General features: G+C 35.7%; 1 protein-coding gene across 2 annotated transcripts in view; it reads left to right on the top strand.

Annotated features, from left to right (window-relative positions):
• The first annotated feature begins 852 nt into the window (after positions 1 to 852).
• Nrg (Neuroglian) overlaps positions 853 to 14,204 on the top strand; it is a 103,270-nt gene continuing 89,918 nt past the window's right edge. Inside the window, exon 1 of one of the 2 annotated variants that reach the window (XM_081742238.1) lies at positions 853 to 1,002. The gene's annotated coding sequence lies outside the window, so the exon portion shown is untranslated. The remainder of the gene's footprint in view (positions 1,003 to 14,204) is intronic. The other variant, XM_081742239.1, reaches the window with a different exon arrangement.

A 14,204-nucleotide genomic window follows, 5' to 3' on the forward strand; every position in this document is an offset into this window, starting at 1 on the left:
GGGATAAAAATCTCCAACCTACCCTTTTTTTTTTTTTTTTTTTTTTTTAAATGATGACTTCGCCCTTAGACCCGAGTTCGATTTTCGACTAATCTTCGTTGTGGTTCGGACTGCACATTTAATTGTAGAGGCTCTCTCACAGCTTTGGCACTGGAAAGAATCCTTAAATTAAAAAATAAATAAATAAATAAATAAATAAATAAATAAATAAATAAAATAAAATAAACTTAAACAGAGCTCGTGGCTTCTGATTTAAATTTTTAGGAACGAATTTAACATGAATGTTTATGTTCAGTTTGTAACTTCCTTTGTACTGTTTTCAATGTTCGTTATGCAATAGATAATTTTCTTATCTAAACATTATCGTAAGCACCTCTTTGTCTTGTAATGTGTCTAAAGAGTACTGATAATAGAAGTATTTATTGTCAAGAGTTCTCTCTTGCGACACATTTGAGGCTATTGACCGACTGCAGAACCCAAACATAATAAATAATTTCCCCGATGGTTCTCTAGAAATTGTAAGCATATCTTTGGTATAGAGACATTCTAAATGAGTGGGAAGATGACCACGCATCCGTAATGTTATTTTAAAAGAATTTGTAATGATGTAATGATTTGTTCATCACTAAACTTCCCAGAAATGGGCATGGCTCAAGTACCGTTCGTTGGTTTTCCTGTCCGGTCTGGGATTTGGGACTGTACAAGTGGAGTCATATTTATACATTGCTTTCTAAAAGGTTAAGGTTACTATACTATAAATGTGTTTAAAGTCTTTTTAAATACAATACAATAAAATTAACTATTCAAGTAATAACTACATGCAAAAATGAATCAATGACTTTAAATAACGAATTTGTAGTAACGAAATAGACTGTAGTTTGATTGTTTTTGGTCACGTGACTCAAAATGGCTTGCGTTTTTTTGTGGTAGCTAGAGTCACTACGTTATGAATGAAAGTAGATTGATGGATTCATCAAAGTACTTGAAGAGGAATTGACTTAGGTAAGAGAGAATTATTTTATGTATTAGTGAGGTATCACGATGCATAACTTACATTTGCTTCTCTATCTTTGTAAGACATCTGTGGGCCAAGTGGAGCATCCCCGCCCTTTTAAGACAGAAGTACAGACAAATCAGAAGATAAGATAATTTTTTCTTTTATTTTAAAGATTATATTTTATCGGAGTCTAATAGCGTTGCTGATATTTATGTTTTCAGATGTAAACAGCTGATACGTTAATTACATTTGATAAAAATGATTTGTTTTATGAATCGCGTTTGGTAGTACTGTGCTAACAGCTACAGATTAGATACAGAAATCGATAACGGAATCATATATAAATGCGATAATGATACAAGTTACTGGTCCCACATAAATAAAATTATAGTATATTATTTTTCAGAGTATTTACCGTGTAGATAGAGAACAATGTTACTAAATAAACTAAGCTAGCGTCCCTGAAACCCACAAGTACATTTGTGTAAACAACATTCATTCTTCAGTAGCATTTTATTTATATTTCGTTTTCTTGTGTTGGACCACCAGTCGGGTTTAATAATATGTGTGGATATGATGTAAAAATGTTAATTTTGATCCTGATATAAATCGTATTAAAAATATAACAGTTTCATGCAAATAACGGAGAAAGTTCCAATCGAAAATGCAGCAGAAACAATAACACTTATTTAATATAATGCCATAAGACAATGCCATTACGTATTGTTAAAAATATGAATGAAAATTTATAATTTGCGCAAGCTGACTTATTTTTGTAGTGAGTTACTTATGAAATTACGTTTTGCTATGTTAGCTTTTGAGGATGCACGCTGACAGTGACTTCGCACGATACATTTTGTAATGTTTTGGATCTATTTTGATTATAATTTCACTTACAATTTCCAAAAAAGTGTATTGGGCTATTGTTTAGCTTTGGGGGGCCAGGTTTTCAACCGACTTTTTTTTTTTTTTTTTTTTTTTTGATATTGTATTTACATTCGGTTGGGTTATGCTAATAACATGTAATTCGGACAGTATTGGCGAGCGAGCGTTAGCGAGTGAAGGCGGGTTAGGGCCCCGCAGGGCACGTTGTTTTCTGTCTTACTTAATTCAGTTTACCAGAGAGGTCCGTTCAAGAGATTGCCGTCATCCCTATTATAATGGTTTTGGTTTTGTACCGGCCGAGGATCGAATTGGAAAGCCAAATCTACATCTGTGACATACTATGATACTGACGCTTAAGAATTGTTGATTATGGCGATGACCCATGGGCAACACTGGTCCCCTCCAGGACCATCACCCAGAGGCCAAGTTAGGTAATTACGACAGTAAATTATTTCAAATATAGCTCATATAGGCATTACTGCTGTATCGCCGGACCAATTTGAAAATCGAAAACAAGTACCAAAATGTACTGCATTCGGTTATATTTGGTTGGATTACATTACGTTACGTTAGATTACGTTATTAGGTATGTAGTTTTACTATACGGATCCATAATATAAATAGTAGTAGTAGTAGTAGTAATAATAGGAACGGGTTAGAAGCCCCGCAGGGGTTGGTTGGGTTCCGTTCTCGACATGAAATGGGCAAATTAAAGACTTGCCTAAATTTTTCTGTGCATTTTACAGTATATGGATCTGTATAATAAAACAAGCGTACCTCTCCGCGAAATAGTCCATCCGCCTCCACATACAATGCTGCTCACATCAAAAACAATCAGCAAATACAACCACTTTTTTAACTTTTATTATTCCCCCTACCTGACTTTCACTCATTCTTCCTCGCAAACTTAAATACATTCTCCAATTGACCCGGTAAATTTCCTAAAACTGGTCCGGCGATACAGCAGTTAACCCCTCATATGGTTCACGTATAGCTTGGCAATCACTAGTCATTTAAAATTCATTACTTGGAGGTTATGTGCTCACATGATGTTCATACGGACGCGGCAAATCGCAGTTCAGATTGTTGCTTCAGAAGACATCGCTCTTCGTAAGCTTCTACTGGCAGATTATTTCGGTATCGAGAATTAGTATCCTTACGCAGACGCGAAAAAGTGACACTACGTTCATCCATAAGAACAAACCTCCATATTAGAAAGTAGTGAAATCAATAAATGTTCCTTTATATGCACATAACACACCGTCGCTGACGTGCCTGCTCCAACTTTGTTGTCCTGACGTTGAATAGATGCAATATCGGCTTGTAGTGACCATCTAGCATGAGTTGGTGAATGATTTTCGCACTTGTAGACACAGTTGTACAGCAGTAGGCCTTCTACTTTCTGTAACGAAATGACATAACCTCTCCAGTGGTAATGCACACTTAAGCCCTTTGAACTTATATCGGCATTGCCTCGTAGTTAGGCTTGCATATTGAGTTTCCGATAAATTTGACTTCATTGTTACATGTTTTAGATTAGAGTGACTAGATTTAGGAAATTGAAAAAGGGGCACTACATAATTTGGCAGTCCACATAGGTATAGTCATTGGGGTATTATTTCGTTCCGCGAAGGTTTTAGAACAGTTACCCTCCGTACAGGTTAATAGCTAGATTGGTTCCTCTTTTGTAATAGTGTTTAATTGCCGAGCAAGCGTGAGCAAGTGAAGGCGGGCTAGAGCCCGCAAGACACGTTGTTTTCTGCCGTTGTTACAGCTAAATGGGATGGGGACCTGTGTTCTAAAACCTTGCCTTTACTTCCTCCCCCCAAGTCACTTGGTAGTGACTCCGGAGCCGTCGATGGGGGTGTAGGCGTGCATTCGTCTCTGGAGATTTATTTTAGGAGGACTTCAGTGTACATACGCGATAAGAACTATTGTGCAAATGACACTAAATGACTTATGCCAGGTGTCCACTAAAAAGCACAAATGCTATATAACAGAGTCAGGGCAGGAGCGCAGCGGAGCAGGAACGAGGAAGTGCGTTTGTAGGGAGCAAGCGCGTCAGCGATGGTAAGTAAACACGTAAAGGATTATAGTGCAAAATGTAGTATATGACATAAAACACTTACCGTATGTGTGTGTTTTAAGGAGACACCAAGTGCCATCCTATTCACTGTTATGTCGTTATGCATGCAAATGAGGAAAAACTCTCGTTAACTTTCCAAAATAACCAGATTTTATTTATTTAACCTTATTCCAATTTCAGCATTTAACAGGAAACAGGATTAAAAGCATTAATTGTCTCTTGAATATCATATTTTTATAACTGAATTTCTTATGAAAGAGTTGATCTTCCCTTCAAGAAACTGTAGAAGACCACAAATACTGTACATTTTGCATCCTGTTTACATTTTTCACGAGACACGAACAACTTCTTGAAAAAAGGACATTTCCGTTAAAAACGGGATGTCCGGACACCCTGTTTTAGGTAATGAAGTAATGTGCTTCTTATTGTTATCTCAATTTCCTATTCTACCATATCCTCTGATGTTTTACTGGACTTCATAAATAGCAATGAATGAAATTAGTGCAGGCTTCTTTTTAAGGTTAACGAACAGATTGAAAATCAGAAGGTGCCAAATCAGGCGAATAAGACGGATGGAGGACTAATTTGAAGTTGCATTCAAGAGTTACTGCCATGGCGACGATTCAGTTGTGGCTGGGACCATTGCCCTGTTGGAAAAGGAGACCTTTTCTCAATTCACTAGTACACTTCCGTCGAGTAGGATCACGCGACTTTAGTAGGAAACACGATAATAATACTATTACTGTTTTACCCTTTGAAAGATTATCTATCATCATCGCCTTGTTGGAATCCCGAAAAACCGTAGCATAACCTTCCCTGCTGACAACACTTGACTGACCCTCTGTGGAGATGGGATGAGGGTTGTTCCCACTGTTTGGAACTTCCTTTTGAATCGGTAATTATGTATTTAGTCACAAAGAAATCTGAATTGGCCTGGAAATGATGAAAATTGTTGCTCCTGGTCATCTTTTGATCATGGAATAAAAGTTTGGGTATCGCTTAAAACTTTCCAATCCCCAGATGTTGGGTGATGATTGTCAACGCTTGCATTTGACTAGCCCACTGCCAGCAGTCTGCCTTATGGTCAGTAGGCGATCATTCATGTATTTTCGTGGATTAGTGTTTCAACGGTCCATCTTAAGTCAGTGATCATCTTCAATGGTAGTTCTTCTTCCTCTCAAATTCAGTTGTCCATTTTTTCGCTGTGGTATAATTGCCTGATATAGTAACCATGCTTATACGCTGCAATGTAGATGTTCTGCAGCGTTAAATTTTTCTTACGGAGATAATCAATAACAAGTCGTGTCTTCAGTTTCCTATTTGGTCAAAAATCGCTCACTGAACTGTCTTTACTGCAAAAATACAAAAAAACTAGATATTAACACCAATGACATCCTATGAAGGTAGTAAATATGCCCGTAAAGCTTTACATGACTAGTAATAATATTTCTTAGGCTTAGAACTTTTGTAACAATCCTCGTATGTATACAAATTATGACAGAGTGACTTTTAAGTATATAAAGTTCATTAAAAAAAACAATACAGACGTATTCTAGATAGTCGAGAAGAAACAGAAATATTACACTAAAGTAATAATTGTGAACAAGGTACATCTATAAATGCAGTGCTGGAAATTGGTATAAAGGCAGAGGGATATTTTTACAATAGAATAAGGCAAGAATGCCGAGGATGGATAAAGGTGATCTATTTACAAAGTAACATTGTATACTGTACAAAATCAAAGGCATATAGTTTGCTAATACGTCACTGGCACGTGTAGTTTACACAAAAAGATAAATTAGGACATCTTCGGGTGGAAATTAGTATAAAGGCACCCAGTGTCTTTGACAAAAATGAAAGTATAGTTTAAAGTACAGAATGGAAAATGAATGTTCAGTATTTGATTGACCCTCCAGAGTGTCTGTCGGTCACGAAAGTCACGAAATCAGAAAATGGACATAAAACTTACGATTTTTTTTTTAAACTGTACAAATCTAAGTACACATTGGAAAATTCTGTTCTATAGAACGTCAAAATTCACCACCAAAAATGTGTATGGTCGACTTTCGACGCTACGCAATCGCAAGCAAAGTACGTTTCTATCGTATGGATGAAAATTCGGCCTAATTCGCACTCAAATTCGCTCTTGAAAATGTTAAGAAATTTTATGATTTGGTAAAGAAAAGGTCACGAAATTTCATTTTGGAATTTTAGTAGACACTCTGCGCCTCCCTTCTTCTGAATAAGTTGGAATATGCGCTTCGGCATTGTTTTTATGAGATCTGTTAGTTGTTGCCGAGGAATCGCTGACCACTCTTCTCGTATCGCGTTTTACAACTCAGCAATGGTCCCAAGTTGCCGTCCATTGTGATAGACATTGCGCGCAAGGATGCCCCATAGGTTTTCTATCGGGTTAAGATTAGGGCTTCTCGCTGGCCACTCCATAACTTTGATGCTTTTGTCTTGAAACCACTGTCGAGTTGCTGTTGCCCTGTGGATAGCAGCGTTGTCCTGCTGGAAAATTAGGTTTTGATCGTCCAACTCCTCATACATCTGCAGCAATTCTATTTCTAACATCTCTGTGTACGTCGATGAATTCATCTTGGTGTTGAGCTATGCAATGCTGGATGTACCTTTAACACAAAACGCTGCCCAAATCATAACACTTCCTCCACCAAAATTTGATCTCATTTGCACTTGCTCTTATTCCCTAAGGTCATGCCAATAGTATTGTAAACCATCCGAACCATCTAAACTGAACTTCTTCTCATCACTAAACATAACGTGATTCCATTCGGATGTCCACGACATATGTGTTTCCGCAAACTGGAGTCGTGCCTGCTTGTGCATCGCACTTAAGGGTATTTACACTTCCGTTTCTTGAATGTAAGGTATGGATCTTGATTCAAAATTTGACACACACTTCTGGATGTGACAGGTAACTTGCGAGCAGCAACAATTTGGGAAGATGGCATATTTCCGGCCCTTGCCTTGCGCACAGTTAATCGTTTCGTGAACTCCGAGTTTTCTCGTTCTGCCATACTTCCCGTCCTTTCCGTATTGTGCGCCCAACCGAACGTAATTATCAACTACACAACTTGAACGATTTAACCGTTTTGAAATTTGCCGATTTGACAGGACCATGTCCTTGTACGCAGACACATGCTTGTTCCTAACTCGACAACAGTTTTGCACGAGGCATGGCCCTCACAGACGTTCACACCCGCGCTTCTCTTATCGCACTGTGTCAGCTGATTCTCACAGGCGTATCAGTAGTAGTGCTGAACGTGTAGAGGGCGCCAAACAACAAGTAACCATGGGTGCCTTTATACCAATTTCCACTCGACAATCGTCTTATTTCTCTTTTTGTGTAAATTACGCGTGCCAATGACGTATTAGCAAACGATATGCCTTTGATTGTGTACAGTATACAATATTACTTTGTAAATATATCATCTACATCTATCTTCGGCATTCTTGCCTCCCCCTATTTTCAAATGTCCCTCTGCCATTATACCAATTTCCAGCACTGTATTAAAGGTACATTTTAATATAAAAACCGAATCTTCCTTAGTACCTGGTACTTCTTCCTTTCTTTATGAGTTTCATGTATGGGGGAGGGGCAAGATGACTCAGTGGTAGAGCACGTAACTGATCCCTGGTTCAATCCCCAGCCAAGTTAGTTTACGGTAGACAACATGTTTACGATAAGTTTACTGTTACTCGTAGGCTTTCTCGGAGTACTCCGATTTTCTTCTACATGATCATTCCACTAATTCTTATCTAATCATTCATTTGTCTTAATCATCCGTCTCCTTTAGCCTAAAGGGTATGATCATGGAACATTAATCTGAAAATAGCAAGATAAGTTCATTTTCCCCTCAATTTCAAGAGTTTTGAACGCGAGTATGTTGACTGCTAGCCGAAAAGAACTAATGTGGCTTCGTGTTATTCCAAGTAGTCGATAATGAACAAAAATATTATATTAAACTGACTAGCTGAACCTGCGCTCTCTACACAGCGCATCATTCGCATATGAGCATAAATATTCTTCTCATTCCTCACATCTGTACATGTTCCTTTACAGACACAAGTGAAAAAGTCTTGATTTAAAAAAAAAAAAAAAAAAAAAAAAAAAAAAAAAAAAAAAAATCGGCAAGGCGTATCATAAAGGGGACCTCAATATTTCGCACCGTTTGCAAGATTTGAGCCTACTTCCGGTTGGAGTTTCTAATTCATGAATGACCAGTGTTTTCTTTCTTCTTGCATGCAGTATGTAATAAGCAAATACATTACATACGCAATTAATTATAATGTCAGTTATATATGGTGTTCATTGGGCAAATCACTCCAAAAATAAAGATTCATCTTACTGGTTAAACTGGAGAAATGGTTATCGTTTCTTTGTCATTATTATTTGGCCATGAAATAAACGCCTGAGACATATGCAACCCCTATATACAACAACGTGGTGTTGGAATGTATAACACATAGGATATGATGCTTTACTTTTTTTTTTTTTTTTTAATTTCAACGCTTCCATGCGTACCCTAAAAATGTAATAAAGAAATAACGGTCATGCTTTTAAAATATTCAATTAGAACTGGACAATCTTCACAAAATTTCCAATCGATCTGTGAAAACGTCATCTTTCTGGAGCCTGTAGTTTCCGACAGGGTTGGCTGGTTTAAACCAAGGTGGTTTAAACCATGGTTTAAACCAAGGTTTAAACCAGCTGGTTTTTTCAAAAAAACCAACTGGTTTAAACCAAAAAACAAAAAAATGTTCGTAAAAGTGTAAGTGTTTGTAAAATCTTGATGAACACACATTTGTAAGTTATCACGTTTCACTCCCTATATTATTCGTATTATATTCAGACCTAAATTTCCCAGTCATTACTCAAAAAGATTATACTACAAAAGCAACTTTTTTTTTTACAAGTTTATAAATGTTTATTTTGTGATTTTTTTGTAGTTGTTATTATTGTTATGTAATTGCAATCGAAGAAAAATTTTAAATATTGTTTCGTTTCAATGTTTACTATTGATAAAATACATCGAAAATGCCGTACTTTTTGTGTGTGTGCGTGTGTGAGGGGGTCATACAGACCCCACGAGAGGCATTTAGTGAAATAAGTATCTTTGGTATCTATTTATGTATAAATGAGTTTGAGCCAAAGTGGACTCAAATAATTCGTATCTTTATTCACTTTTCTTATTGATATGCAGATTAAGTCGGTGTATTTCTTTAATTTGGACCAATAAAAGTCGTTGTTAACTAACTTGAACTAAATTAGTTCTTCTGTACTCCGTAGTACTTTGAAATTGTTCATATGTAATTCTGCGTAATTGTTTCACTTGTGCAACTGTTTATCTTTTTGTCCTTCTGAAATGACTCTTGACAGTTATATTAAGAAGCATGTAAAGATCAGTACAACGTATTTTTTATCAGATTTCCTTCGTGAGTGAGTCGGCAGACGTATCGCATTTGTGCCCAATTAGTCCTGGTTCTGAGTTCAAATGGAGGACAATTTCTCTCCGATGTAACTCGAGAAGCGGTTTTTATTCCGCTTTAAGCTTATGTGATCCCTTCCAGCATAACCCGGTTGCTGCATAATAACATTAAGGCGAAACAAACTTATTTCTGTCCATATATGATATGAATATATGGAGCAAATCATTTAAACCATAAAAACCTGGTTTAAACCAAAAAAACCTGGTTTAAACCCAAAAAACCGGTTTTTTTGGTTTTTTAATAAAAACCATGGTTTTTGCCAACCCTGGTTTCCGAGATCTCATTGTCGAAAGGATTGGCCACAAACATAAATTTAGTTTAAAAGAACTCGGCAGATGGAAGCACAATTCATGTGCATTGATTTTAGAGAAGGCTTATTAAAATACAAAGGCTTTGAACAACAATTTTATATCTCGTACTTAAAATGTTTGTCTCTGTTAAACGTGAAATCACACATAACCGTAAATGAAAAATTTGAAAGCCATAGTTATACGTTGGAGCTCGGGCGCTTTTAACTGCTATTGTAGCATTTTAATAGATAGATAATTGTAAACAAGTTACGTGTTTAAAATAGATAATTGTAAACAAGTTACGTGTATAGCTAAATACTAAAATATAAATTTTAATATAGAAACGAAACCTAGTTCATTTTCGTCAACTTTTCAACGCTCTGAGGAATTTTGAACGCGAACGTATTTACTGCAACCTGAAAAATACTTTATATATTTAGCACTTTAAGGCTGGTACTATGCCGTCCACTTCTGAGAAAATTGAAGTAGTTTCATTAGATGATTTTGATTAGGGATGTCTACCGATACCGATACTGAAGAGGCCGATACTTTTGGACACATTTCTTATATGTTATCAGGAATTTTCAGAATAATGAAATGATCAGTATTGTAATAGGGTATATTAGATATAAGGCCAAAATTTGACATACAAAGACAGAAAGCAGAATTCCATATTAGGTTCCATACAAAAAATATATTTCTTCTAAATTTAATCCAGCTTACATAAAATGAACTAAAAAGCAGCAAATACTTATATAATGTAAACTTAATTCTAAGAGTCAATGGTTGACATTTAGAGTGATAATGTTCTTTGGTAGTTGCATTGTATTTACTAGTCTCTATTACATGCATACAGGGTTGGCTGGTTTAAACCAGCTGGTTTTTTTTTTTTTTAAAAAAAAAACCAAAAAACCGAATTTCACGAACAGTATAAAATTCAGGTAACTTGTCTAAAGGTAAAAACTAATACTAATTTGTCTACTAGTATTTTTCTAAATATCATATAGGGCTATAAATAATTTGTCGACTAGATATATATATGATATGCAGAGCCGATTCTACCATATGTGCAACACGTGCAGCGGCAAGTTTGGAGGGTCCGACAAAATCTGTCATAAGTATATTATTTAAATTAAATATTTCTTGTTGGAAACAGACTTCATGATGATGGTAGTCACACTTACTAAGTTGACCTTCTATTTGAATACTACATTCATAAATTATGTTTAGGTCGCATTAGTTTAAGGTCACTGGACAATGCTAAAGCAAATGGTCAAATAAATCCCAGCATAAATTGCTTGATTGTTGTCAAATGCAAGAACTCAATTCTCGAACACCTCTTCCATTTAGTTAGTTATCAGAGTTCTGATATGATATCTAATCTTTTCTTTGTCACAAACAAGTTCCTTATCACTGAAGGTGGAAACAAGTTATTTTAAAAAAATAACAGATGTAGAAGTAAAATCAAATAAATAAAGATAAAAAAACTAGTTGCATTTTAATTGCAAATTGATATATTGAGATTGAAGCTCGATATTAAAAACTATAAAAAGGGTTACCATTTTTTAGGTGTGTTTGCTTTATTTTCACTAACATAATAGATTATTATTTAAAGAAAAAAAAACAGACACAACAAGATTGTATTTGTAGTGTTTAAGCCTTTCTTAGTGCGAGTGCACTTTTCTTCCTTCTCTTCGTTGTTAATGCTGGAATAGCATACTTAAAATCGTGAGTTTTAAGATTTGTTGTTTCTGGAGAAAAGGGAAGGCTGTAAATGATGTCATTGCACTGGGCGGCAAATTCCCTAGGGCCAGCCCTGATATGTACACTTATGTCCAAAATTATTGTCGCATATCTATAACTGTCTTCTTGTAAGAATATAATTTGATAATGATTTTGCAGGGTACTTTTAATACTGATACTGTGTGTATAATCGTAAAATGTATAATTGTGGTAAATTTCATAGAAAAAGAATTATAAATACGAAAATTAGAATAAGTCAAACAAAATGTTGCTAAATGGACAAGAAAGTTTTAATTTCGTGTTATTGTTCTTATTTACTGCTCTTTTGACATGAAATTTGCCACGTACATGTCTTTGCCGACTATACACATACTAACATTATAAGAAATACCAGGCGAATTCGTTATCAAATTATATTCCTAGAACAACATATTTATAGACATACGACAATAATTTTGGACATGAGTGTACATACAAAACATGAATATAGGATGACACAATTTGAAGCAATGCAGGGTGTTTCAAAATGAATATTAGGGTTTTGAAACTTTGTAGTATCTATTACAGTTAACTTACAATTATAAATATTATCAAATGAAAGAGCAACTCAAACAGTTTTGTACGCACTCATGCACAGCCATTGTTTCCTCTGTCTGCCGTTAGAAAGAGCTAGTAGTAGCAAAGATGGAGACTAGAGAGCAGAAAGCTTTTTGTGTTTTAATAATGACTGAATCTGTAGTTACAGTGCAACCATCTGTGTGAAGAATATTAAGGAGACGCTTGCAACTACGTCCTTATCGTTTGCAGTTGCTACAGGTCTAAAGCCTACAGACCTGCGTTTGCGTGTCAATTTCACAAATGAAATATTGCTGCATAACAATGAAGATTTTCTGGATCGTGTCTTCATCAGTGATAAATCGACATTTCACCTAAGAGCTAATGTAAACACTCATAATGTTCGCCTCTGGCGGTCAGGAAATCCTCAGGAGATGGAACAGTTGAAACGAGATTCCCCTAAATTAAATGTGTTTTATGCGATATGGAGGAAAGTTTATAGGCCTTTCTTGCCTATCAATTAGATGTGTGCCGTGTGACGAATGAATCTTACATCGAACACTTGTATCAAAGACTGTTTGAAGTGCTCTTTTACTTGATGTATTGTTTATAATTGTACGTAAAATGTAATAAGTACTACGAAGACTAAAACCTCGATATTCATTTTGAAACTCACTCCATTCCTCACCAACAGTATTGGAACTAAGATGTAAAAAGGAGAAAACATTTTCCTTATAAAGTGATTGTTATAACAACGATATTATTATTAGTCGAGACTATAACTACTACAACAACACGAGTTAGTAGTCAAAAACTGTAATCAAATGTATACTCGTAACCCTTTCGAACCCGGGTGGCCAAAGTGGCACACACGGGTGTGTCACTTTCTTAATCCGCTCCTCTGAGGACACTAATTGTGATATCGGGATAGGACCATAGTTTATCATATTAATTTCTTTTTCTTCTGGGTGTCGAATTTCCTTCTCAAATTTCACTCCAATAAAAAATTCGAGAGTTTTCGAATTTTGAATTTCCTTTTTTCCCTGTAGCTTCCTTTGTTGTAGAGAGACCTCTTTAAGACTTGCCAGGTAGATACCTCGGATGGGTGTCTTAATTGTTGTCATCAATTGGACGGGCCTGCGCGCAGTGTTGCCAATTAGGGAAATTAAAATTTCCCTAAATTTGGGTAAAAAATTCTAAATTTTTGTTTATGTATCCGTACCTATACATCCGAGTGCAAGTCGACGTACGCCAGTCGAACGTTTGTCCTTACTGAACAAACGCGGTCACAGATCGTTAAAATGGAGTAGTTAGGGAGCGCACGAAAAATTCGTATTTAGATTCTAACCCCTGATTTTTCTAATTTTTCTCTACTTTTCTGTTTAAGGGGGCAGACTACTAAATATTTTTGAAAAGCTAACAAATACTTATTCATTTTGTAATAACGTCTGTAAGTTATTACAAAATAAATACAAACAAAGTCTCGTCTTTGCCCTACACAGGCACTATAGAAAGTTTCAATAGGATAATTAGGGAATGTACAGTGGAGGTTTACAGTAGACCTTGTTCTCTAAGTGGAAAAATAACTGATAATTTTTTGGTAGAATGAGATATTTTTTATTGACATGCTTACTTTATTAGATATCGTCACAATACTTGTAGGACATATTAGAGGGGTACCAAAGCTTATTTTAAGATGGTTTGTGTGTATGTGTGTCTGATAGCAGGGTTGCCAGCTACAGAAAATTTTAATTCCAGATTATAGGGGGAAATTTTTGAAAAAAAAATCATTTTTATATCTATTGTTCCCCTCTTGTTGGCTACATTCGAACAAACGTACCAGTGTCTGAAAGTCTCGTCCTTAGCCTACACAGCACACCATAAAATGTTTCACTAGAATAATTAGGGGAAGTACAGTTGAGGTCTATTAAAAACATGTTCTGTAAATAGTAAGAAAATGGTGAACTTCTGGGGTAGAATGAGATATTTTTTAAATGTCGTGCTTACTTTTTATATATCGCCATGATACTTGTAGGATATATTCTTGGAGTACCAAGGTTTTTTTTTTTTTCAGATAGTGTGATGGCAGTGTTTTCAGCCAAAACAATTAATTGCCGATTTTAGGTTTAAAAAA

This window comes from Thermobia domestica, chromosome 16 (genome assembly GCF_964235325.1).
Source record: "Thermobia domestica chromosome 16, izTheDome1.hap1.1, whole genome shotgun sequence".
Lineage (NCBI taxonomy): Eukaryota > Metazoa > Arthropoda > Insecta > Zygentoma > Lepismatidae > Thermobia > Thermobia domestica.